This window comes from Anas platyrhynchos, chromosome 2 (assembly GCF_047663525.1).
Source record: "Anas platyrhynchos isolate ZD024472 breed Pekin duck chromosome 2, IASCAAS_PekinDuck_T2T, whole genome shotgun sequence".
Taxonomy (NCBI): Eukaryota; Metazoa; Chordata; class Aves; order Anseriformes; family Anatidae; genus Anas; species Anas platyrhynchos.
Genome location: NC_092588.1, coordinates 11519899 through 11546340, shown reverse-complemented (window position 1 = coordinate 11546340; position 26442 = coordinate 11519899). Strand labels below are relative to the sequence as shown.

Sequence of the window (26442 nt, the reverse complement as noted above, 5' to 3'; positions counted from 1 at the left end):
GTTTATTTTCTCTCTTGCAGAAGACACTAGCATTTGCTCACGGATGAGACTAGCAGGATCTTAAATTGCATTTGCATCGATTTTAAGGGAGAAAGAAGCAGCCTGAGGCAGCACAGAACAAGCTAAGGCAAAAGGAATATCCCTAGCACACAGCAACCACCAGTTTTAGGAAGTCCTGAGAACAGCCCATGCCTATGTTCCAACCAGTACACCAAAGGACGTGCACGAAAGCTCTTGTGACTTCTTCTGGTCTAGCTTTTTCTTCGGCTCAGCAGCATTTCTGCCTGCCCCAGCTGTTCTCCTCGCAGGGCACAGAGGGCAAAGCCCAGCCCCATGGGAGTTAACGCGAGGGCTGCCATTACACAAGCAGGGTCAGCACTGCAGCCATGCACACAGAGTTCATTGCACAGGCTCTTCTCAGTCCATCAGGCACGTTAGATACGGTCACAAACCAGCCCTGCTATCATCTTCAGTCAATTTGGGTTCAGCCAGCCTTCATGGCACGCAGAGAAGCTCACGTGTTGCCCTCCAATTTTAAGAAAGGCGTATCACAGTGGTGGAGTCACCATCCCTGGAAGTCTTTAAAAGACGTTTAGATGTAGAGCTTAGGGATATGATTTAGTGGGGACTGTTAGCGTTAGGTCAGAGGTTGGACTTGATGATCTTGAGGTCTCTTCCAACCCAGAAATTCTGTGATTCTGTGACTTGTGTTTTCCAAGGACTATTATTTACATTTATTTTTTGGAATACAAATGATTTCCTTATTGAAAACTAGAGGGCCTAGACAGCATCTGTATTCACAACGAAGCTGTGGCCACTGTTACTGTCCACACCTTTTCCCCGTTTCTTTTCTAATGTACAGTCAGTCACATTTCTGAAACACCTTGTGAACATCTACATCCATCTAACAGCCTTACCCTGAGCAGACCCGGCAGCGTTATGCCAAACGCTACACCCACTAACAGCTTATGGAGGCAGGCAACGTGAGTCATCGACCTCAAACTCCCTCCAAAAAAACGTGCGTGCAAATAAAAAGGCCTCTTTATAATGAAAAGGGGATTCCTGAAGCTGCTGAAGAACATGAGGCCAAGCCCGTGTGCCATTTCATTCTCGTTTTGCTGGCAGCAGCCGGACCCAAGGCACAGGCTGGGCCGGGTCTGAGGAAAAGAGGCAGGGATGCTCAGCTGGCTGCACCCAGCAAGATGCTCACTGTGTGCTCCAGATGGCCAGAAGATGAAGGCTCGGTTCAAACCTTTCAGATAGCCAGACCCATTGATCTCAGCACCTTCGTGAATCCGACTCTAAATGCACATTTAATGTCAGCGCGACGCGTGAAGAAGGCAGTAATTCAAAACCCCTGTGTTCTTCTGAAGCACGGCTCTTTATTTCGTCTGGGCGAAGCTATGAACTGCAACATAATCTGATTAGACTGCAGCAACATTCAATGAGGGGAAGGGATAATACACTTACAGCAAACGGGCTGGAACACCAAGTGCAACTGCACCACACGCTCAGCATCACGCGCGCTCTGCTTCCGAACCTGCAGCCTCCACCAGGGCCGCGAGGAGCCGCCAGGTATTTCTTCACTTCCGACAGGTATTTCTTCACTTGGAGCTGAGCTGTCAGCCTGGCTGACACCTCTAGCTCCAGAAGTCAAAAGCTCCTTCGCTCGGGTCTCCCAACCACCTGTGCTGCCGATGGCAGCTCAGCAAGGATTTATTTCAGCTACGGCCAAACGGCTGCTGCCTCCAAAACACAAAATCCAGCGCGACCGGGACAAGCAGGTGCAAAAAGCAGAAGAAAAAAAATAAATATTTTTAAATCCAAGTCAGCAGATCTAACTGAAACCCCACAGCAAGCAGATCTGCAGAGCAAGGCAGTGCTATTTTTACACCGCTGTCACTTCTTCCAGCAGAGCACGGCTTGGAGGGGAGGATCGCGGAGGGAGGCAGGGAGGCCAAAATCGCGTAAAGCTGCCTTAAGAAATGATCAGTTCAAGAAGATGTTCCTGACTCAACTTCATCCCTCATGGTTCATTCACAGATTTATTTATCCAAGCTCATTTCAACACTGCCTGGTGGAAGACTGGAGATTACAAACCCACCACCTTTCCAGACTGCTCCCCTAAAACTGAGAAGACAAGTCAAAAACGTGGAGAACCTGCCCATCACTTTAACTGAATGGCAGATGGTGAAAGGACATGAGTCCAAGGCCCTGGTGTTTGCCATCACCCAGATTCCCCCCAAGCTCGTTTTGCCCAGTGCTGTATCTAAAGACAGTTGTGCCGTTCATCATGTTAAACCCCAAACAGTTCAGTTTTGTCCTCGCTGATCTGCCCTTTTATTTTTGGCAGCATCCTGCTTATTTCCAACTTCAGCTTCACCAACCTTACACTGATATAATGAGTTTTCACAAAAACAGGGGAGAGGATCACCGCATGGGCCTGACACCAGCTGGCTGCTTAAGCCCACAGTATGAAGGAATTTGACACACAACACTGAACTTGCTCGAAAAGAAAAACAAAAGGGGGGTGGAAATATGCCACCTGTTACAGAAAGTGAAACGAGGATGGTCATCTCCAAGCAGAGAGGCCAGAACTCTGCAATTTTGGCCGTGCACTCAACAAACACACACCCAGAAAGACAGAGCAAAGACTAAATTTTGGGTTTAGAGAAGGCATTGGCATTTTCTCCTTTACTTGCAAGCTCCACACGCGTACCAGGCTGCACGCAGCTCAGGTCAGACAGCTGACAAACACAGCACCACGCTCCCTGGATCCTTGGCTGCTTTGCATGCACAGATTCCTGTGCTCTGCAGGCAAACTCCTGCTTATCCCCCAAATCCTTGCAAACAATCCGAGCTGTCACGCTGAACCTGAAGCGTGCCTGCTTAAACCATGAAGAGTGCAGCAGGAGAAAAGCTTCACGAGTTCTTTGATTCACTGAAAGAAACAAGCACTTCTCGTAGAAAAGATCAAATGAAACTGCAAAGTTGTTGGGCGCTACAAGCACGGCGTTCTGGCATGCAGCACGACACTCGGCACTGCTGATTGGCATGCAAATGCCAGGCACGTGCTTATCTCTTTCTGTGAGGACAGAGCAACTGGATTTCTTCTTCTGAAGAGGCCCCGCTGGACTTTAGGGAGCTGGTCCCTGACTGCTGGGACAGCAGATGCACATAATTTTGCTGCACGTCCCTGCTACAATGCACGCACACGCAGTGCACACCAAGTCTGTGACACGTATGCGAGGAGGGCAAGGTTTAAAGGATCACCCAGCCTCCCTCGGGAAGAACAACTGCAAGAAGCTTCAGGAAATCCAGGTCTGAGACAATGGAAGAGACCAAAATCAAGAGACAGAAGGAAAACAAAGACAAATTAAGAACAAGTCTTTGCAAATCCTGAAATTTAAGCCTTGAAAGGGGAGCAGGAGCCGTCCTGCGCCCACAGAAGTTGCTTTGCAGCGCTGCTTGTCAATCTTTAGCCTTTGCCTCGCCGCAGCACAAAGCGCCTTTTGTGCCTCCCCCCATGCTGCAGCAGCTAGGATAGGAGCAGGAGGGGATTCTGATGGAGAAAAGCCCATGGGTTTGAGCTGCTCCCTTCCAAATACTGGTGCAAAGTGTTGGGTTTACTGTCCTGAAGCATCTCATGAGAAAAAAAGCACAGAAACAAACACCAGCTCAGGCTGGGAAGGAGCTCAGGAGGTTGTGTGGTCTGCTCAAGACGGGGCCAGCTTCGAGGAGGTTCCTGGGGGCTTGTCCAGTCTGGCTCTGAGCATCACTATGCGATGAGATACCTGGGCTCCTCTTACAGTTGCTGACTAGTGCCATTATCAAAACTGTTTTCCTTACCTAAAGTCCAGAGTTCACTGTCGCAGCAGTACAAAAACACACTTTTCCAAGCGCCTGTTTGGAGGCTGCACTCTCCTGGCACTGCTTGCTCCACGTAACACCGTGTTCACGTGGAAAGCGTTTATTTGTCTCATCAAATAACAGCTTTGATGCCAAAGGAATTCAAACATGCACCTTCGGCACACAAAACAGCCCTGTCACACCCCAATTTGGAAAGAAATGACACAGTGGTATTTTCAAAATGACACAAACCCAATTAAAGGTCACTTGCAAAAAGCAGCCAGCTCAAGCATGAACATTTTCAGATGCACCTATGCACGCTTATTTTTTCTGTATTTCTCACGGCTTCTCAAAAAATGAATTCACGGTGCTTTAAGGTTAAGCTGATTTGAGCCTGAGAGCACAGAACCATGCAGCTGGTCATTTGACATTTCTGGTAATGCAGGAAATCCATCTAAGCCTCCGAGCTCCTCGCACGGTCGGATGCTCCCTTGTTCTCTCGAGCAGACCTCATCAACCCTCACCTACAACTCACGGTTGGCTGCGATCTATTTGCTATTAATTTGGCTATTAAAGACAAAAGGAACTGTCAAAGCTGGATGGAGGATTTCTGACCTGGGCTTTGAGCACCGTAATGCACAGGGCTAGCATATAAATTAAAGTTTAGAGGAAGGTGCTCAGAAAGGGTCACCTCCTATTCAGAATTTATTAACTTCTGCCCCCAGAGACCACCTCGATTTAGCACCGTGTAACCTGTATTCCCACACTGCGTTCCCACATTTCAGTGGTGTGGTTACACAAAAGGTTTCTCTTCCCTCCATTGCTTCACCCACCTCTTCTCCTGACGATGGTCAACACGAGGGACGGTTTGCTCACGAACTGCAATCACACACACAAACCTGCAGGTGGTTAATTTGAGAAATCCCCCGTTTGTGACATTTTGTGACACGTTGGGGAAGAAAAGCCTTGCAACACCCAACAGAAAGTCAACTCGCCACGTGTTCTTCTCAAGAGCCCTTCGTAACAAACAGGCCTTGTGAAAAATTCAAGCTAGAGAGACGATGAGCTTTTCCTTCGCTAACTGCTGTGAGAGTGCCCAGGGTTTGGAAGCTTGGAAACCTGGGCTCTGGTCCCAAATCCCCAAGCATAAGCTTGACTCAGATCCATCTGCTGCTCCCCACCGTGCTCAGCCCTGGCCCAGGCTGAAAGGCAGAAATCTTGGAAGGCAGCGAGAAATACGGTCTGGAGAGAAAGGGCTCTGAAAATGAGAGAGGCAGTTACCGAGCTGCCTGCCTTCCCCTGGCAGGTGGCAATGCATTGAGGCAGCCTCCTGAGCCGTGGTTCTCAAAGCCTGCAGTGAGAAGGAATTAATGGATTTTATTTAAGGGGAGCTCCCTGAAAGAGAGCAAGGTTCCTCACATCATTTTGCCCCCGAGTGAAGCGCAGGCAGCTCTCGAGGGGCAGTTGAACAATGAGATCCTGCTCTTGCTCCTCAAAGCCTGTCCTTTTCCTGGCCATCCTAGAGCCAATGTAGGCCAAAACCTCTGCAAATTCAAAACTGCAGTTAGAAAGAAAAATGCACACAGGATTTTCACATCATTTCTAGGCCAGGCACAACCTGTACCGGAGAGACTCGACCTGTACCAGCCACCAGCGGAACATTGGCCTAGTAACTAACTTTGGTACCGCAGCAGGTCAGATGTGAAAACGAGCCTTAATAACATGATACAAGGATGATTTTCAACCTTTTTTTTTTATTTAATGTGCTCATTTTTAACATGGTCAGCTCCTGAAGTTATGCTCCGGCGAGCGTGACGTATCATCAGTCTTAATAGACCTCCAACAGCAGCTCCTGATTTATTTCCTCCCGTCCCACACCCTCTTCGGAGTCCTTTTCTATTTCAAGCATCAGTACCCAACGCTTTCAACATCTGCAGGTTGCCAAGCCAGTTGATCTGTGGCAAAATGGATGCGAAGTGCCTGCCAGCAGAGCCAGACACACATGGTGCCGACACCGGGGCCGGCTGTGCCCCTTCCACCCCTTGAAGAGTGAGGCAAGGCCGGCTGCTGATCCAAGCAGCCAGGTTCAAATGGTGGAAAAGCTCGGTACGTGCAAGTCTAAGTATACACAGACACAAAAAAGAGGATTAAAAACCCCTCCAAACCAAAATCCTATAAGGACATAACCATTTGCAGCTTTCTACACAGCTCTGAGATGAACTGCGAGCCGCTGAAAAAGCCTGCGCTGTGCTGGGAGCACGAGGCACGGGGTAAAAAGATGCCCTGAAACCACAGGTGACGAGCTGTGTCGCTCCACAGGACTCAAGCCACGCTTTCCCCAGGCTCCCGAGGAGCATTTCAGCTGCCGGAGCGTCTGCTCGTGACGTAAGCTCCCCAGAACTGCAATGCAGCACTCGGGCGGGCGCCGATTAGCTCGGAATTTGTCTTCGGAGGCACCGGCGCTGTCACTCATCCCGAGCGAACTCAAGGGCATGCCTTCAGCAAAAAAAAAAAAAAACAAAAAAAACATAATTGCCACGTTTAATCTGGCCAGCTGCAATCCGTTTTCGATACAGCCGCCCGCAAATAGGCTCCAGCCTAGATTTTGTTAGCCGTTTGTTTAAAGTAGGGAGAATAAATGAGACAATTAGAAAGATAGCCCCCGAAGAGCTGGGTTTTGCTACGGTGTAATTGGGTCTTGATGTAAGCACAATTTCTGTAGTTAAGAAGGAAAAAAAAAAAGAAAAAAAATGCCCAAAGTATTTAGTCTTGTTAATCTGGCCGCTTCCAAAAGCATCAAAAGGCTGTGAAAGGCACGGCTCGCAGGGCAGGCTACAATAAAGCAAGAACAAGGCACCTCGGCTGGCAGCACGGGATGAAACAGCGGCATATGTGGGCTGTATTCTGGGCCGTGCATTATTTTACTATCCAGATGTGGCACAATCCTGCAGCAGCGGAGGTGGGAAGCACTACAAATCCTTCGGAGGCTGACAAATCGTGCAAGAAGTGCCCGTGTAGCTGCTAACAACGCGTTGTGCCCGGTCTGCTAAAACGTACGGGAGCCAGGAGGAAATGGAAGTATGAAATAATGAAGAAACATAATGAGCTGAAGAGATGTGGCAAGTTACCTGCCAGGAAAACAAAATGAGAACTATTTTACAGCGCTTAAGAAGGTGACTGAAGCCACAAAATCGGCACAAATCAGCACCAGCAATTACCTATCCAGTGTCTCCCCCCTTCCCCTAACTGCAGGCAGCTCCTGCAAGTCAAGTCAGCAACTACGACGGGCAGGAGGAGAGCGAGGATCCCCAGGGACGTTTTCCCAACCAAGAACCAAACGTGAGAAGATTTCTGCTTTCAGCTTAATGTGCACACAGCAGGCGGTGTGGCACAGCCTCCTTTGAAGTCCGCCTCCCTTTCGCAAAGGGGAGAGAAAGTTAGTAGCAGAAAGGCATGAGCTTGCAGAAAGGCGAAGGGATCTTTCTGCAGAAGCTCTTTTTTCCAGAGGGCACTGCCTTCCTTCAGCCCGTCCCTGTGGGCAGCAGGGACCTTTGTCTCCTTCTGTCACTACATGGCACTCATATTTCCCAGAGGCAGCTCTGTTGCCTTGGAAAAAGTCAGTGGAGCATCCGAGGATCCATCCTAGTAAGACGAAGAACCACCAGACATGGGAACACCCCACCAAAAAGATGGGTGTAAGGAGGGAATTCAACACGGAGCAGAGACCACAGCTCACCCCCTCTCGATCACAAAACCTCGTCTGCAACCTGCACCTCTCCCCCGAGGAAAGCTCTGCTCAGATTTCCGTGCCCGTTGGCCAGCAAGGTTTGGGATCTCAGCAGCTGTAAGGAAATGCTCTGTTCCTGCGCTGTGCTCCCTCGTGTCATCATCACCGACCCCTTCCAAGGGTAAGGAAATGGTCAAGCTCGGAAGACGCCAGCAGTTCCATCAGTTTAACGCAGCCAACACTCCCCAAAGGAAAAGCTTTTGGAAGGCTCCAGTCACACACACGGTCTTCAAGCCGGTCTCTAAAATAGGCCACCTCATTTATAGCAGGATACGTTTCCTGCCATAAAACATCCATATGTGGAAAATATTACAAACTTCCTGCAGAATCTATATTTAAATCGGGGCGATAATTTAGTGCTGATAGCAAGAGCTGGAGGTCTGGATGCTTCAGCATTGTTTTCTGCTGTTTTCTCTTCACGTTCTCCTCTGCCAGCACCAGAAGCCTCCTCCCGGAGAGCCGCCAAGACGGACACCACCTGTCCCTGTGACTCAGAGAGGTGAATCTCACGGGATATAAGCAGCATGAATACACCGAGGAGAGCTGTTTAAGCAGAGTCCAGTATTTGATAAGCAAAAAGCATCATCTCTGTCAACCCGGACGGCTCTTCTACAGCAGGGAGCACGGGAGGAGCCGCCAGGCAAAGAGCCAGGTTGTCTCTCTATGAAACCTTCCTGCCCAGTGCCCCGGTGACCGCAGGGGCAGGAAGGACAGTCCCGTCCGAGTGACACGGTTTCCCTGCTCAGCCTCATGGGCAAGTTAACTCTAGAAAAAAACACAAGTCTGCTCTCTTCTCAGTTCCCAGGAGCAGAACAACCCTGCTTCCCAAGAGATGCTCAGTGACCGATAAGGACGTATTAAATCCAAATTAACAAACTGGACTGGAGCTCCAGTTTCACTCCTGAAATTCTCTCTGAACACGAAGGAACTCCCCAAATACCTGCGATTCTGATTTCATTCTCCACAGAAGACCAACGTCAAACTGTTGGTGTTTTCGAGGACGTTTGTGCAAAGCCAAGGTAACATTTTTCAGCACGGCCTCTCTCATAAATGAATGCATCGAGCTGCACAGTGTGAGCTTGAAGGATGCGTGTGCTGAGCCTCACCTTCAGAATATGGATTTCAAAGAGCATCTTGCCCAATTTCCCCTGCTACCTTCAGACATAACACCCAGACGGAGGAAAAAAAAAAGGCAACACTATTACAATTTCTGACAGTGACCTTTAAATGTTTAACTAGCAATCTATTCTTTGCAGTCGAGATAAAGCAGCAGGTGATTAGCTTCACTATGAGTCACTATGCCCCTGTAGTGCAATAATTCAATTAGACACTTTAACAGCCTTCAATTTTGTTCAGGATCTGCTTACTAGACCCATAGTCCCCTAGCTGCAATTTTGTTTTGCCTTGCAAGCGAAGCGGGGTCAGTCCAGGTCAGCACTGGATCGAAGGAGAGGTCTCGTGGTAAATCCCAGATGCCCCAAGGAATGGGGGTGGTGTTTCCAGAAGAGGCATCATGAACAAGAGCTCTGGGAGAAGAGCTGGAGCTCGTGCCTGGATGCAACTTGCAAAACTTTTGAGGCCCTGACCTCAAAATGCACACATACCCTGAGAAGCTGTGGGTGCCCCATCCCTGGAGGTGCTCAAGGCCAGGCTGGATGGGGCTTTGGGCAACCTGGGCTGGTGGGAGGTGTCCCTGCCCAGGGCAGGGGGTTGGAACTGGGTGATCTTTAAAGTCCCTTCCAACCCAACCCATTCTGTGATCCTGTATTTCATTTTCTCCAGCTACCCTCCAGCTACACCAGCCACAGCATTCTTCAGTTTCTATTGCAGCCGCTGCAGAGACTCTTAAAGCTTTGTCTCGCATCTTCAGGAACAGCTTCAGCGTGGCGGTGTGTGAACCCCTGCCTACCTTCATCTTCTGCCCAACCACCCCTCCGCTGGCTTTACCGTGCCAGGATGCAGCTGGAACAGCTGATGAAAGCTGCCTGTGCAGTAAGCAATGCCCAACCTCACCATCATTCCACTACACACAGATTTTAGAAGGTATTCAGGAAAGTATCTGTGAGCGTGACCTGCTTTTTTGACACTCGGAGCTCTTCCCCCACCTCCAGAGTAATTCCTTTTTCCCCCACCAGCCTGATAAGCAACTCTTGAAAAGGTGAAGTGTTATTTTCCTCCTCCCCATAGCCGAGTCAGCAATGGCAACAGCAAACTCCCAGAGCACACATACACGCTGATGACCTCTGCACCGCTAAAATTCTTTCACTTTCCTTCGGCACATGAGTTATCCACGCTCCAGCGCAGGCACCAGGCACTCGAGTTGCACCCAAGTTCAGAGGAACCAGCCCCGATTTCTGCTCCCAGCACAGAGGGTTACCAAACACAAAGATAAATCAACAGGAAGGGTAAATGCTGTTCTTTCCTCCAGCCCAACACCAGAAATGCTTACCGAGACTCAAACCACGCACCACAGTACCTCCTGGTCTCAGCCCGTGCCACTGAGCATGCAGATTAAGCTTACAAATTCATTTTTGTACATTTTAGCTCGAAACTTCCCTCTGGTCACACTCTCCTGCCCATTTCGTAAGGCTTAGGAATCTGTTACTGGCTTTGAGCTAACTGATAAATGTTTTAGCCCAGACACCATCTGCTCGTGGCTTTACATCCTAGAGATCCGAAGCTCAACCTCCGCTGCCCATATCCGTCCATCCACATTGTATACTCCTAACAATTAAGAAAACTAAAAAAAAGGACAAGATTTCATAGAAAGCAATGAGACATTTTTTTTCTACAGCAGATAGGTGGATCAAAATCTTGTATTAAACATCCTTCCACTTCTTAAACCAACTGTTTTGCGTTATGGAAGGGGTTCCTTTTATCTGGTAACTATCCCAGTTGTGTTTTTAAGGCCGTGTTTAGTAAGAGATGTTTTTGTAATCCAGGATTAGACTAACCAAGAGTCTTACCAACAAATCAGTCAGGGGTTTTCACGGAAAATGTTGGTATCGTAAGCCCCAGCATGTGTGCACATGGCTTCAAAAGCACAAACACATCCAGCCCAGTAAAACCTGCATGTCCATCAGGTGCTGCATTAGAATTCATTTAGGTGCTGAAGTAGGGTTACAAAAACCCGAAGCTGTGGATGTTTTTGGCATTGCAATATGAAGTGAAACAAGACAAAAGAAATTCATCTTATGTAGCAAGAAGATCGGCTGGCAAAAATTAAAAGCAGGTGACGAGTGAAGTCATGTATCAACCTCAGGACTAGAAAGCAAGAAAGATAAAATCTACGTGGCTTCCACTTCAGTCTAAAATCTCGTATTTCTTCGTACGAAAGCCTTAAGCTGAGCCTTTTATCTGCCATTGTAATCTTGTACTTCGGTACACACGATAACAGTGAAGGCCCAGCCTGTAAGCACCTCGGTTTCCTTCTGCTTTAACTCTTCCAGAATCACTTTTGGTGCTCAAACCCCTCAGCACTCCCACCAGAGGAGCCTGCTGAGTCCCTCGATGCCCAAATGTGTGTGACCAGTGAGGCTGGGAAGCGCACGGCCTCCCCACAAGGCTTCCCAACAGACACCGAGCGATTTGGGGCCAGCAGGTTAAATTAACGCCTTCAAACCCGAACTGGGGACTTCTGCCCAGACAGAAACCCCACAGCTGCCTCCAGCAGAGGTTTAGGGGGGAATGTCAGACTAAAGCATGTGTTTAGCAGCTGGGATAGCAGGGCTGTGAACCTTTCCTTTTCAAAGCAATGCAGGCCCCACAGCGCACCCCGCTTCATGGGACGCGGACGCATCCCCTGCATGGCAGCCGTGGCTCTAAACACAGCAGTAAGCTCCTGCCCTTGGTAGGCAGGAGGCTAAAAACCACTTTCAGCAAGAGAAAAGGCACAGGTCGTGCTCCTGTGAGCGCTGCACATGGGTCCTGCCCTTCCAGGAGCATGAGTGACTGATGCTTGGTCAATTAGCTCTCAATTAACACGCACCCAGGGACCTGGTAACGAGAACATTTCTTTTTCTTCCTGATTCGATAGCGAAGACATCGGGGCATGTTTTAATCTGCAAGGCAGACTGATAAAACCAGCTGCCCAACAGACAGCCTCTTTCACGAAGGCTTAATTCTCCTCGGAGAGCTCGAGAGCGGCTTTGCTGCCTGCCGGATAAGTCGTGTTTACAGCAGATCCTCCGAGCTGCTCAGCCTCCTGGATGAATTTAGGAATCAGACCAGAGGGTAGATTTGCAGAGCAGTAATTAGCACAGGAGACGATGGAGGAGAGTAATTTGGTCTGTGTCGACATAAGGTCAGGGGCCGGGAGGTTGCCTAAACTCCTGGGCAGCTCGTGGGAGAGAGGCAGGGAAGGATGAAACAAAGAAAAAACCCAGCGACTCCCACAGACCAGCTTGAGCAGCCTTAATCAGCCTTGCAAGACATCCTCCTTCTTGTTGCAGGGCTTTTCTCTCCTTTTTTAAATAAAAAAAGACAGGTAGCGGGCACCCCTGACAGGCAGCACTGCTGGGTTGCCACAGTTACTGTACGAGTGCCCGATGTGTTGGCAGGCAGAGCATTTCCCCACTCCTGCCTCTCTGCTCGTGAGTCAGCAAGTGCCTACCTCAAGGAACACGCCACCAGCTCAGTCGGGCTCGTCACCATAAAACTGCATCCCATATAGCAGAGCAGATGGAAGAGATCCCATTGTACCAGCTGGGTTCAACCCCAGCTCGCTCTGAACTCCTTCCAGAAGAAGCCAACGTGGGTAATTCCAGCGGTAACAGAGCTCAGCATCACTGCTTCCATCTATGGATTGTGTCAGCACTGGAACAATGCCACTCCATCCTCCAAAATACAGAAAGCGTTAGAGGGAGACAACCCGACACGGATTTTGTTTAAGCAGACTTGCTTACAAACAAAACTCATGTCAAGGCAAGGCCAGGAATCATCAGGTAGTACAGCTCCTTCTGGGTCCTCCAGATCCACAGCACCAAAACTCATATGTTCCCTCTCAAGTACAAAAAGGATAGGGAATTTGTCAAATGAGGTTCTGCAGGGCTGGGTTATTTGTGCTCCTCTCCTTCCCCAGGAACTTATTTTTCTTCATCTTTTTCCTCATCTTCTTTTTTTCAGGTCAATAAGAGCATATTATTGGCATTTAGGTTAGAATCATAGAGTCACAGAATCATTATGGTTGGAAAAGCCCTCCAAGATCACCTGGTCCAACCACCCCCTACCACCAATGTCACCACTAAACCATGTCCCCAAGCACCACGTCCAACCTCTCCTTGAACACCCCCAGGGACAGGGACTCCACCACCTCCCTGGGCAACCCGTCCCAGTGCCTGACTGCTCTTTCTGAGCAGAAATGTCTCCTCATTTCCACCCTGAACCTCCCCTGGCACAGCTTGAGGCCATTCCCTCTGGTCCTATCACTGGTTACCTGTGAGCAGAGGCCGACCCCCAGCTCCCCACAGCTTCCTTTCAGGCAGTTGAAGCAGTACTGGTGCCAATATCAATACATACTCTAATTATTTTGAGTATGTTCCTATTCCAGGAATTAAGTTTGTGAATTCAAGTCCTAAAGTACACACAATAACTGCATACTGAAGAGTGTAAAAACTAGTAAAAAGCTTCATTTACTGTATATAACTAGACAGTTCAAGTACACATCTTCCTTAGGCCTGACTGTAGAACAAAACACATGCAGATCCCTGTGAAGGGCTAAGTAGGAAGCTATGGACAGATACCTAAAGGTGGACAGGACTTTTTGCCTTGAGCATTTACTGACTTTCTGAAAACAGCAAACGTGCATTAATCTGGGAAGCTCACAGTGGTTCAAGAAGAGTCGTGCAAGATACCAAAAGAAGTAAAACTCCAACTTGGGAGCATCTCCCTACCGCTCCCGTTGAATGAAGGCTCAGCAATTCCAAAAAGAAAAAAAAAAAAAAGAGAGAAAGAAAAGAAAAAAGCAGAGCTAAGAATAAATCCCTACAGCCAGAGCAAGTACGTGACCTGAGTACAAGGCGGATGGAAGAAGATTTATTAGGTCTTGCACTAACAGCACCATGAATCATAACCGTGCCCTATTTGCTATCCACACCTGCCTTTGAGCAGACGATAATAGCTCGCTCAGTGCTAAAACGTCCCATGCAGGGGTTCACCTGTGAAGGGTTTCTTCCAGCCCTTCTCAGTTCAGGTGTGTTCATCCAAAAACTGGCTACACCGGGTGGAAGAGGAGGGAGAAGGCCCCCAGTGTCTCTGAGCTGGTGAGCACAGGGGGTCAACAAGCAATTGGCCCAGCCTGAGCTGCAAAGTATAGCTAAGGGCCCTGCAGGCACAGTTCATCTCCTAAATCACCGATTTCCTGATAAATCAATGGCTACACAGACTAGGTTTTAATGTGTGCAAAGCAGAAGACAGATACCAAAGCCCTATTTGCCCTTCCCATCCAAATACACCTTGTATTTCCTGGTTCTGGACCTTGGTCATGGGAACACATCTGGTCTCACTAGGGAAAAAAATAGAAGGAAACATTATTTTGAGGTCTCTAGGTTCTTTCCGTGATGAAAGGGGTGCCTCCACAGCTGGTTCAGACAAGCTACAGCAGGTGAGGAGCATCCTGGCTAACGCCCAGAGATCTGTCACATTCACTGCACCGTCCCAGGTACGTTTGCCTCTGCTCTCCTACTTCACAACAGGTCCTCCTTGGCATACCAACCCCATTCCACGTTTGTTTCCAAAGGACTGCAGCTGCAGCATGGCTTTGCCTTCACTTTTTTCTACCACTGATGCAGAAGAGGCACGAGGCAACTGGCTCACATGAGTCTTGAGGGGAAAACAGTCATCCTCTCCAGCATGCCACGGCTCTTGAAGAGACTTTTCAGCTGGAAGCCTCCAGATGTTGACCAGTGAGACAGGGCAAGAGGCTGGAAGATGCTGAGGGGGCTTGGCAATAGCTCTGTGCAGCCCCAGCCTGCGAGCACTAAGCGCTGCGAGAGGCCGTGCTATGCATCCAGGATTATTGATTACCCTCTCCTAATCCCATGATTGAATGCCCTGGGCAAAAAAAAAAAAAAAAAAAAAAAAAAAAAAAGATTCCTATTATATATAGATAGATAGCTATTTAAAATCATTAACAGAGATTTATATCTCTGAGCTAGTCTTCCATTCTCTGGGGAAACCAGACAGCTGCATAGTAAAAGACTGAAAGCCGCAATAAAACGAAGAAATGAGCTTCAATAAATCATTAAGCTAAAGCTCATAATGTTTATCTGTAATGTCATGTCCCCACAATCTACAAAAGCAGATGTGTAACTTTTTGTTTTTCTTTTATCAACTATTAAACTGTCATGTAGCTATTACAGAAGATTAAAACTTCTTTTTAAAAGCCCTGAGCATCAGGGGTCGCAGTTTCTTTTAAAGAAAGGGGTGCTTGCACGACCGTCCGTATCATCCAAGAGGAACTGGAGCTGGACCAGAGGTGATGGTCCAGCAGAGGTCAGGCCGAAAGTTTTTTTCAGCAGATTACTCAGGAGGCTGGGGCAGGAGGCTTTTGCTCACAGGTGATGGAGCAAGGAGGAGCTGCAGCTGGAGAAGACGCTTCCCAGACACCTCCTCAGGTGGCTCCATGAAGACCGCTGACATTTTCCAGCCTTGCACTGTGATGCTTGATGGACACGGCCCCTCCACCTCTTCCTTCAGAGCCCCAGAGGGCTGGAGATATCAGACAAACCCTAAGGGTGTTTCAGGGATCCACGGATTTATTTTTTTTGAGCCTTGTTTCCTTTTTTAGAAGAAGAACAGAGCAGGAAATCTCCCTGCTCCCTCAGGCTTGACATCCAAAAATTAGCATTTGTTTGTTTTACAGAACAGGACTGGCTCTATTCAATTTAGACCCAATCTGTTAATCTACAAAGGAAAGTAAATAAATACTGAAATTATGACTAAGGGGGATTTCACGAGGCGTACACCTCGCTGTGGTTTGGGTTTTTTAGGTACTACTAATGGAGCCCTGCATTATTCTGCTGTATTTCCTGCTGGCACAACTGCAAAATGCAGAGCCGCTGTGCTTCTTTTGTCTGCAGCTGATGCTGTAAAGTGTAACTACATGTTCGATTCAGCCTGGGAGGGCTGCTCTTTGTAAGCTAATTTGGAGCATGATTTCCAAAGCCCTGACCATATGAATCTGCTAGCAAATCTCCCTGCTGTTCCTGCAAGCCCTCGATTTGCTGCCATGTTCAAGTTCTCCAAGCGCACCAAATTAACCAACTCCAGCCCGCACGACTCAGGTTCACAGAGGTTCAACCCCAGCTGATTTAAGAGACAGAATTGGTGCGTTTGCCTTTAAAAAAAAAAAAAAAAGATAAATAATAGGGTCAGCAAACATGCTGCACAATATTTAACGAGAAAAAGATGGGAGCATAACAGGCTTTGCAACCTAAAACTGCTGCTGAAGGCAACAAACATGACATGATCATTCTGACAGCTGTGACAAATTAGGTTTCATTTGCCTGAGAGCCAGCCATGTTCATTTAACTGCAATTACTGGCACATCATGATCCCCACTCCAGAGAATGCACCCAGCCAGCCAGCCAAACAAAGCGTCTCATACAGATCACCGTGTCTCAATTGTTCTTCTGCAACAACACCAACCCTTTGTGAATCCACCCCAACAGCTTCTTCAGGTGTTTATCGTGGTCCCCTCAGCTCCTTTTCAAGCAGCGGAGCAGCAAAATCTGGGTAAAGGTGCTTCAAACCCTGCACCCAAGCCCTCATGTGCCTGGCTGCAGAATAAAGTGCTCTCGGGAGAATGTGCTTTTTAAAGATGTTTACTCTGTCTGGACTAATCCAGGAGATATGAAAATAGCTGAGTTTCATCTAGACAGAAATATTATTTTAACACTAGCCATATAAACTAACCTCTTTTAGCACTTGTCTATGCCTGAGTTCAGTAATCTGGAATTTGTGATCTTATTTAGAGCCAAATCCCGCACGCATACCTGCCATTTCGTAAGGATCCTTTCCTTAAAGCCCTTACACTTCAGCCCCACCAAAGAAGGGAGGCTCAGTGAATTACACACACACCTTCAAACATGTTTAGTTGGTGAGCTGACTCAAAGAATAAAATCTCCAGGATCTGACTTCTTTGAAATGGCCTTTATGGTCTGAATTTTTGGACCTGTGTGGAGCCAGCAGCTGGACTCAATGATCCTCGTGGGTCCCTTCCAACTCAGGATACTCCTATGATTGTATGAATTTTCCTAGGTAACACACTCACCTTGTATCTAATCCATTTAGTGATGTCAAAAACCATCTGTCACTTTTCAAGACAAACTTTATTTTGAAGCCATTCCTGAGCAGGACTTCCCAAGCCCGTGTGCTCTGCAGGCCGGCATGCCGGAGCCCTGGGACGTACACACACTGCTCAGGCACCAGCTGCCGCTCACCCTGCGGCCGCAGCAACAGGTGTTTTCTGTTTTTCTTCTCAAGAGAAAGTCCCAGTCGCTATCTTCAGTGGAATGCAAAAAAAAAAAAACACCACCAGAGTGGCATTTAGGGCCCGCCGGGAGCCGCATTCCTTTCTGAGCAAGTGGGAAAGCCGCCCTCCCACTGCCATAACCCGAGGTGTGCTCTCAGGGAGTAACTGCATCTGTGTGTACGTGCCTAAAAATTTCGGTGACACCACCAGTGGAAGGGCAGTTTTTCACTCCTAGTGAGGGCCACTTGGCGTACAACAGATGCAGAGCGTGGTGCATACACACCGTGTACCTGCAACGCCAGCTCACTCGCAGGATGCTGCTGGCTGCAGCTGGAGGCTCCTCTCTGGCAGTAGCAAAGTCCTGCTCAACGCTTCCATTCAGGGGAAATCTTCAAAATTATCTTCCAATTATTTTTTTTTCCCCTTTTTAAACTCCGCAGTAAGCCGAAATAGCTCAACTATTCAACTATATGAGACTAAGATATGCCAGAGAACAATGAAAAAAAGCGGGATTAGGAAAAACAAGCGGTGAAGATGAGGGGAAAGCACACAAATGGATTTTTCGTTAAAAATTGACAGAATAATCCGTGACTAAAGCAAACATCCATGAGAAATGTCACCGAAATCTTCTGAAGGCTACTTCTCAGCCAGGCATCACGCAGCCCAACCTATTTCTACATGCAGCCGAGTTTGGTTCTGATCTTCAAAGACTTGCGAATGTGTAAACCGCTACTCACTGCATGCAGTCCTGCATATTTACAGCGAATTAAGCGAAATGTTGGCTTAAATAACTGAAGGATTCCAGCTCGAGTGATTCCTACCCGGAGCCCTCTCCACCCTGTTGCACGCTGTGGATTTTCAGACCGCAGCTCCCTGGTGGTGGGGCCGTGCTGCAGCACCCGACGTGCTCGGAATAGGAAAAGCCAAGCGAGCAATAGAGCAGCCTACCTAAAATCCAGTCGCGTTGCCCATGTTTACAATGTAGAAGTTGTGTTTATCCTGATAAAACACAGCTTTTGAAAAGGTTATTTCCCTCCCACTCAGCCCACGGGAAAGGTTAACGGCGTCGACACGAAGGCAGGAGCTGCAGGGAGCTCCTTGGCACTCAAGGACCTGCCAGAGCAGCACGGTGGGAGCCCAGAAAACCATCCTCTGGTCACACTGACCTGCCCTAAAATCCTCTGCTACGGCCTGCTTTAATAGAGACTGCATTTTAAAGCAAGACTTGCAGGCAGAGGTTTATAAAGCAGTCCTCAGAGCAGTAAACTCCGAGGTAACCCCCCCTTACCTTGCCATTTTCTGCAGTCACTAAAAACAACAACGACGGCAAGTTCCCCTCTCTGCCTGCTTTCACATCAATCCTACTGACACAGCTAAACCACAGACATCGACTTGTTCAGCCCTAAGTGCCTGCTGTGCTGCTCAGAGTGGGTCCCGGTTAGTCTTTACCCTCACTCCTTGCTTTTTTTTATTCATTTTTCTTACAGCACTTGCCAGCCGAGGCGCACCCGCAAAGCTCGGAGCAACCATTTCGTCCGCGGGCAGGCAAGATGCTCCACATGTAGGAGGTCATTTCAGCAAACTCCGGAGATGCAGGAACCGAGGTGCCTTGGACAGTTGCCTGGCAACGCTGCGTTACCTTCCATTCATTTAGATTTAGATTATTTTTGCTACGCTTACACTCATTCAAAGGTCTCAGCCTGGGTTCGCCCCGAAGCGCGGCCGGCATTTGCTGTTGCTGGGCTCTTTGCTCTCTGGAAAGGACCAAGTCCTGCCGAAAGGAGCTCAGAAGTTGGGAGCTTTCCGAAAACTGCTGCTGGGATGGGTTTTGGGGTCCCTCCCTGCCCAGCTTTGTGTCACTACGTGCGTTTTGGCAGTGTGTTTCTCACCAAGTGCCTCTCCTGGTTGCTGCCTTTTGCCTGCCTCCAGCTGAAGACACAGCGCATTTCGCGAGGAGATGGGTTGCGAGGACTCTGCTAGCTAAAAATACCAGTTAATGGGATGCTACTGGGATATTAAAAGCATTTTTTTTAGGCTTAAAAAGCATTCACGCTTATTCCCCTGTTGATAGAAACAAGGCAAACTTAAAATTCAAAAGGGTCTTAATTTGCCATTAGGTTTTCCAAATTAAAGAAAAAAAAAGCCTTCCATGATTTATTTCTGGAGGGAGAAATGCCACCCCCGTACCACTTCCCGGTTTGAAGAAAAAGAAAACATAATCAGTGTCCACACAAAACCCCCCTAAAGCCCTCTGGGCATGTTTTGAAGAAGCTATTTAGAGTAAGGAACAGGGGCATTCTCTCTCCTTGTATTTGTAATGAGGCTCCAGCATCCCCAGGAGCTGCAGCAGAATGAAAATGGGTCACATATCTAATTAGCACTATTGGAGCGTGAAGCCCAAACATCCCTGAAATCTAATAGATTTTTTTTTTCTTTAATAACTCCGGCTTCATTAGAATATCCCGTGGTCACCTCCGTGAGATGCCAGAAGCTTCGGAGAGGGGAGCTGAAAGCAGGCAGGCACCTGGCATCACGCTGCGCTGCTGCTGGGGAAGGGCAAACGGCGCCCCTGACGAAATCGGCCCCATTAGCTGAGACATAAAGTGATTAGCCCATCAGCCTGGTCTTTAATCATATTTAAAAAAAATGAATAAATAAATAAACCCAACCCTCTTGACTGCAAAAACAACATCCAGATTTACAGGTGTGGACAAAGGCGTTTCCAAAGCAAGGAGCTGAGAGGAGCCAGCAGGCTCCCAATGTTTCTCCCAAAGGACAAGCACAGGAGCAGCACCCAAAATTTCATCTGCATGGGGGCTCAGAGCTGCTGGGGAAGCTCCGGGGAAGCGGCCAGGAGCTCAGCTCGCCCACCAGACACACCGAGTGCAGCCGCCACGAGCAGAGCTGCCGCCGGTGGGACCCGACCCCGCGCTCCGCTTCGATCCCAGTCAACAAGCCGTGAACGCCGCTCACCCGTGAGGATGTGCAAGTCACTGTGACCTTCCGGAACAGAAAGAAAATGAAAAAAAAAAAAAAAAAAGATCGGAAAGGGGAATTAATTGAGCCTGCAGCTGTCTGCTCCCCATAGCAGGCGCCACCAAGTTCACGCTGCCGCACGGGGGTTTTGTGCAAGAGGTGAGACTTGTTAGGTTGAACCAAAGAGAACCAAAAGCAAAACCAGATGCTTAGGCTTTGATTTCAGACACAGATATATATATTAATTTTATTTATGGCAGCTCACAAGCCATCAAGCTCACCCAAACAGCTCGAGCAAGGCTGCGTCTACAGCTGAGCAGCGATGCCAACAGTGGGGACCAGCAAAGGCTGGAGGTCACTCATCCAGACCCTGTGTTATCACTGCTGGGACATCAGTGGTTATTTTTATTTTTGTTGGTACAATTTCAGCTACAGCAGCACAAACACACCTTCAGGTTATTAACACTACCCCCAAACCTGCTTCCAGGTGCTGCGAATTGCACGTTCGATGTTTCCTACCCAGGGCCATGGGCTCGGTCCACGGGGAGGCAGAAACAAAGCCCAGAGCCTCTGCCCCCAGAAAGTCCCATTTACTGCGGGACAGAAATAGAAGAGGGGAGGCTTTCAATGGAAAATGTGGCGAGAATAGAAAGCAAGAGAGTAAAAGCCCTGTCAGCACATTTCATAGACAGTCAGTTTAATGAGGAGATAAACAGATAAAGCTTTCAATCCATGTATGGAGGGGGCTTTGGGGTTGATTTTTTTTTTTTTTTTTAATTTGAAAAGAAGCTAACCAAGCACACAGGATTCAATAGGAAACAAAGGCTGAACAAAACATTTTTTGACAAGGCCTAAACAACCTGAAAAACGTCAATTCCCGTGCCACAAAGAAACCGAGTGTTTCCCCCGCTCCCTACCTATCCTGTTTATTTTCTTTAATTAGCTCCTCCTTTCGGAGAGCAGGCTGGGTAACGAAGCTAACAAGTGTGCACACACACAAAACCAAAAATATAACAACACAGCTGTGGGCAGGACCCTCAGCTCTGCTGGAACAGCTTGGAGGGGCTGAGGACAGACCTGGGAGCAGGCTCCCCTCCTCTGCCTCCTCCAGGCAGCACAGCCTGGCCACAGACAAGCAAATTACTCCACTGTTACCTTCATGTTCAGAAGCTTGCATGGGGAACAGGTTTAGGAACTCACCTGTTGTGTGGAGCCTTCAAATGTGCAATCTCCTTTGCACTTGCAAGGCTAAAAAGTCAGAAGTCCCCAACGAAAGGCTCCACATCCTCTGTGCTATGCTCTCCTGGACAGCCTGCAATGCCTTGCAATATGGGATCCTCCAAGATAAATGATTTAGGGGCATTTCCAGCCCTCAAATCAATCAGAATCCATCTTGCGAGTACCACCGCATCTATATGGGTATTATTCCATCCCCACTGTTTGAAAAAACCTGATACACTCAGATTTTCAACCTGCAAACCTTCTGCATGTTCAGCCATCCTGGCCAGTCCTCAGAGGCCATTTGGGGGGGGAACGCTCAAGATGTGCGACTGTCACAGCTCGGTGACCTGCGACCCAGATGGCACCCACCCTGCAGTCCAAAACACGCGTTTTTTTTTTATTTTTGAAGCAGTGAAGTGGGGCTGAGAACTGCCCCCTGCACACACAAACAGCAGAAAAGCAGAATCAAATCGTTGCCCACGTGTCGGATGAAACCAAGCCTAAAACCTACCGTGGCTGCTGAATTCACAGCAGCTGGGCCAGAAGTACCCCGAGTCCTCGGAGATTTGAGCTGCCTCACCCAGAAGTTTGGGGCACAGAAGCTTTCGTATCGCACTAGGGAGATCTCGTTACAGGAATTTCTATGGGAAATTCTCAGTCTGAAGTGTGTAAGACATCAGATAAGGTAACAGATACATGGACTATTTTCCAAAAGCCTCTGAAAACACAAATTTCTATGTGAAATTCTCAGTCTGAAGCGTGTAAGACATCAGATAAGGTAACAGGGATGCTGACTATTTTCCAAAAGCCTCCTAAAAGACAGACACTCTCCAAGCAGATGCAGAAGTTAATGCACGTAGCAGGGCTACAGCTGCACCAGGGATTGCTCCTGGAGTCACGGGGCAATAAATGGGAGACTGCACAATGAAATACCCCCAGAAAGGCCAACTAAGCAACCGCCTAGCACATCCCAATTCATCATAACGATTGGCCAAGCCTATGAACTCTGTCTTGTATCTTACCCCCAGATTTTGCAATAGACGCTGCGCTGCCTTTCCCTAACACCTTGTGTAGTTTGAAAGCTGACTTTGGCGTTGAGAAAGCAGCGTGTGCTACTCGTTACATTTTGGAAAAGGAATTCAACAGTTAAGCACTTTTTTTTTTCTTACATTTCGCCGGGTATTTCGTCTGGTCCGGAGCATTCACCTCGCACTCCCATCACTAAAGGAATTTGCTAATGGACTTCGCTTCAGCCCCACTCACTTCCACACCGTGTATCTACAGCAAAGGAGTTGCTCCACCGATGGCAAATTTCCAGCCTTTGCTTTCAGGCTGCTCATCATGAAAAATACAGCTCCATTCTTTAAATATTACATGAATCCGAGCCATAACTCAGAGCCAGAAATAACTATCTTCTCCGGACAGCATTCAGCACTGCAATCCCTTCTTCTCTGGCCAGCTAGCTGCCTTCAGCGCAGCCTGCCGTGTCTCTCCTTTAATTGCCTGCTCCTTTGTTTCTTGTGGTTTGGCCTTTTCCCACCTTTCCCCTCGTGTCTCTCCCACTCCGGCTTTTTACAGGGTTTTTTACAGGGCTCAGTCCCCAGCCTTTCTGCTCAGAGCTTCCTCCTGAAAGGAGCTCCCACCGAAATAACTTTGCGATCAGCAGGAGCACAGCATCCTCCATCTGGGAATTTGTATTTTTGTTTCTTTCAGTATTACCAAGCACGAACAAACTCAGCAACTTGACAGGGATGACTCAGATGAGCTCTTCGCTTCAGACCTGTTCTGTCTGAAACATCTTGGACCACTTCCCTTTGTTGATGATGTTCAGGCATTGCTCTAAGTGAAACCCTGCCAAAAAAAGGCAGGCTCGGAGCCTGCTCTAGCCCCGTTTCCCGAAGGCAGCAGACAGGGTCCGACAGCCTGGCCATGGGGACCTGCTCTCTGCTTAACCCTTTCTCCACACCATTATGTTCAGCATGGGCTCAGGTCTCGTGGGTTCCTTCTGAAACACAGCAGAGATGAGTTTTTTTCCCATTCATAACTCAACTATTTGGCATTCGGTAATGCTCGCACCTCCTTTTTTTTGGTGAGCGTCCTCTTGCTTCGTTCACACTTTGTGTTGCTTCCCCTGCTTTACCGGTGCTGCTAAAATCATCGCATCCCTCCCATTTTTGCACCCCTTCGCTGCCTCCACCAGGCTTGCACTGTTTTGCCCCTCACAGACAGCACCGTGCCGTTACAGCTCCAGCCTGAGATCGTCCCCAGTCCAGATGTCATTGCTCGTCTCCTCAATTCACAACGCACCCCATCATGATTTTTTCCCTCTAATGAACCTGGATGATGTTCATCCTGTCATCCACACTATGAGCATCTTTCCTTGCAGCTTTTGCTGTGCTCAACAGGTAATTTTCAGTCGTTGCCTATCACACTGATGCTGTTCTCTTGGTTTTAAACCATGCTGCAAATAAAAAAGCTTTCCCTGGGTTCAGTGCTGTACAATCTTGACTCACTACAAGCCAAGATAACTACATTTTTTTAGGAATTATCCACCAAACGGATCAAAACCATTCCCAAATATTATTGCAAGTGAAAATACTCCCAGCTATTTCACAGAAAACACTCCCTGCCTGATCGCCGTGTTTGACTTGTTCAAGTATGTCTCACTAGCAGCAGCGCTGATACCAGCCCAGGGAACAGACTGCCGTGTGCCTAAGTTGCCAGCAAGTTTAAACAAACAAATTGTACAAATTAAAGCGCAGGGAAAAGTTTTCTTCCCAGAAACAAACACTGACATTAGATGCAAAATATGAAAATGCCAAGCCAACACAAACACCAAAGGAGACAAAACAAAAGCGGGCAGGAATTCCATTTTGGCATAAATGGCAACAGTTTTGTGCCTGGACCACAGAGCAGCAGTTCTCCATCTCCGAAAAATGAAATCTGTGTCCCCGCAGGTATCCAGGGAAGCAGCAGGCCAGGCAGGGAGGACAACCAAGAGCCTTTATTCCCTGTATTCCTGTGACTCACCAGGTAGATGCTCGCCAGATCTTTCCTGGTGGTTGTTTATTGGCTTCACACAGGGCAGACTGGCAGCTCCTGGGGGCAGCTCCCTGCAGCGAACACCCCACAGGCAGATGACAGGCTCCACGAGTGGACAAGCCCTCGAGGCGAGTGCTGGAGAGTGCAGCTTCAGTGATAGAGGCTCGCTTTGATGTGACCTATAGGATTATCTGTAATCCCAGTGTGACTAAATATGTTATTTGCGATCTTCACTGCCCATGAAGGAAAATTTAATGACACCCCTACTTCTTTTTCTCTGTGCAAAAGCCTGTGCACAAGGCAGCAGCTCGCAATACGCTCGCTGTGCTTCACACTAACAGGTTACTTTTTCCCTTGTTTGGATGGACGCTGGAGCAAACCTTGAGCTGTCGAGAAATTAATAGAAGGGCCGGTATCTCCTCCAAGCAAAACACATTCCCTCATCCTCGGCTTCATGTGAACTGCTGCCACACACTTAAAAAGCGTCTCCATTTGCCTATGCAGGCAGAGCAGACAGCACGGAGCCCTCTCCTGCGCAGAGCCCTTTGAGTTACCTGACCTGAGCAGTTCAAATTAAAGCGTGCGTAAGGAACGCAGCTCGCTCTCGGAGCACTGTCATTACACCTCCCTGCCAAAATGCAAAAGCTCTGCATGCGAGCAGCGAGCTGTGGCCCCAGCAACCCACCGTGTGACACAGCTGCTTCGGGAGCGTGCTGAATCCAGCACGGCGTTGTGAAGTTGTTCTGTTTCTGGATGCAGTCGCTTCGGACTAACGCACAATTTGGCCACTGGAAAAGAAGCAGCAAGCAACAAGGCACATTACAAACACCCAAATCTTATCTCATGACCTCTTCCATCAGCGGCCGCGTATCTCCGTGGCAGATCACTGCTATCACAGAGGTTGCTCCATCAGGTTCTTCCTACTGTCCAGTCTAATATTACATCAGCAAGTCAAGCGAGGACACGGCCGTGTCACCTTCTCCTTAAATTGAGGCTTTGCAGAAGAGGAGCAGTTTCTCAGGGATTTCTTCGGGCTCGGTGGGCTGCCACATTCATGTTGCTAGCCCAAGTGACCCAGGACCAGGTTGTCTCAAAGACGTTCCCCATGGGCAGTCGGTATGCAATGGACTCTGGCTTCTTTAAGCCTCTTCTGGCTGTTATTCCCTAGAATTAGCTGCCAGCAATCAAAGCAGGGCATCTCATCGATACATCCACTGGTTTCATCTCAATGCTACACTCCATCAAGTTTTGCTTGCAAACAGCGAAGGACTGGCTGTGAAACCACTCACGCCGGGCAGCACAGCACCATTATTAGCCCAAAGATACACAGAGAGGGGAAAACAACAGGGCCTCGGGAACACGCAGACCCCTGCACCCAGGCAGATGCTTTACAACTTGATTGCTTTTCCTGTTCTACCGATTACCCCGCAGTCATTTATCCCAGTCTGCATTCCTCCGACTGCCTGCTCACGGTAAGTACCTGCTTACTGAGCTGCCCTTGGTCACGTAGGCAGCTTGCAAAGCTCCCTACCCACGCTCTGAACGGCCTGGGAATAAAGCAGCTCCTTCTAAAGCTGATTTCCAGCAATGCCACGCTCTGCCACGAGATGGTTTAGCAGAGGGAAAGAAAAGCACCCAGCAAATAAAAGCTGAACCACCCTGTACAACATCTTGTGAACTCCTCAGAGAAAACCTTTGTGGGTATCAGAGGCTTAAAGCAATGAGAGATCAAGTGCCTAAGTAACTACAGAGCTGTGCACTCTTGGCAAGCCCTGAGGGTTTGTTTCAGCCTTGCCTTTCAGCCCGGCTGCCCTCCTTCACCTCTCACAGCTGCAGGCAGACCCTGGGAAGGAACAGCACCCAAAGGGGCGCTCTGTGCAATTGTTTGGGTTCCAACAACTGCGTGCAAATTCAGCTAGGTAGCTGCTCCTATCAGAAGCTATAAGATTTCCTCGTCTGTTATCTGTTAAGAGTCAACAATGTGAAATTTGGCACTGTGTTTGCAGAAGGGAGCTGACTATGCACAGGCCACTCGCCAGCGCTTGCAGCAGTGTAAAATCAAACACCATGCGCTGCCCGCTCCTGGCCCAGCAAG

The 26442-nt window shown here is 48.5% G+C and overlaps 1 protein-coding gene and 1 long non-coding RNA gene across 17 annotated transcripts in view; one reads left to right on the top strand and one right to left on the bottom strand.

Moving 5' to 3' along the window:
• Nucleotides 1-26442, bottom strand: part of MTSS1 (MTSS I-BAR domain containing 1) — a 117184-nt gene that overhangs the window by 39985 nt on the left and 50757 nt on the right. The gene's annotated exons all lie outside the window — the stretch shown is intronic.
• On the top strand, nucleotides 13813-16643 carry LOC110352458 (uncharacterized). The gene is made up of 2 exons (XR_002401469.4): nucleotides 13813-14294; nucleotides 14373-16643. It is a non-coding gene; the product is annotated as an uncharacterized lncRNA (long non-coding RNA).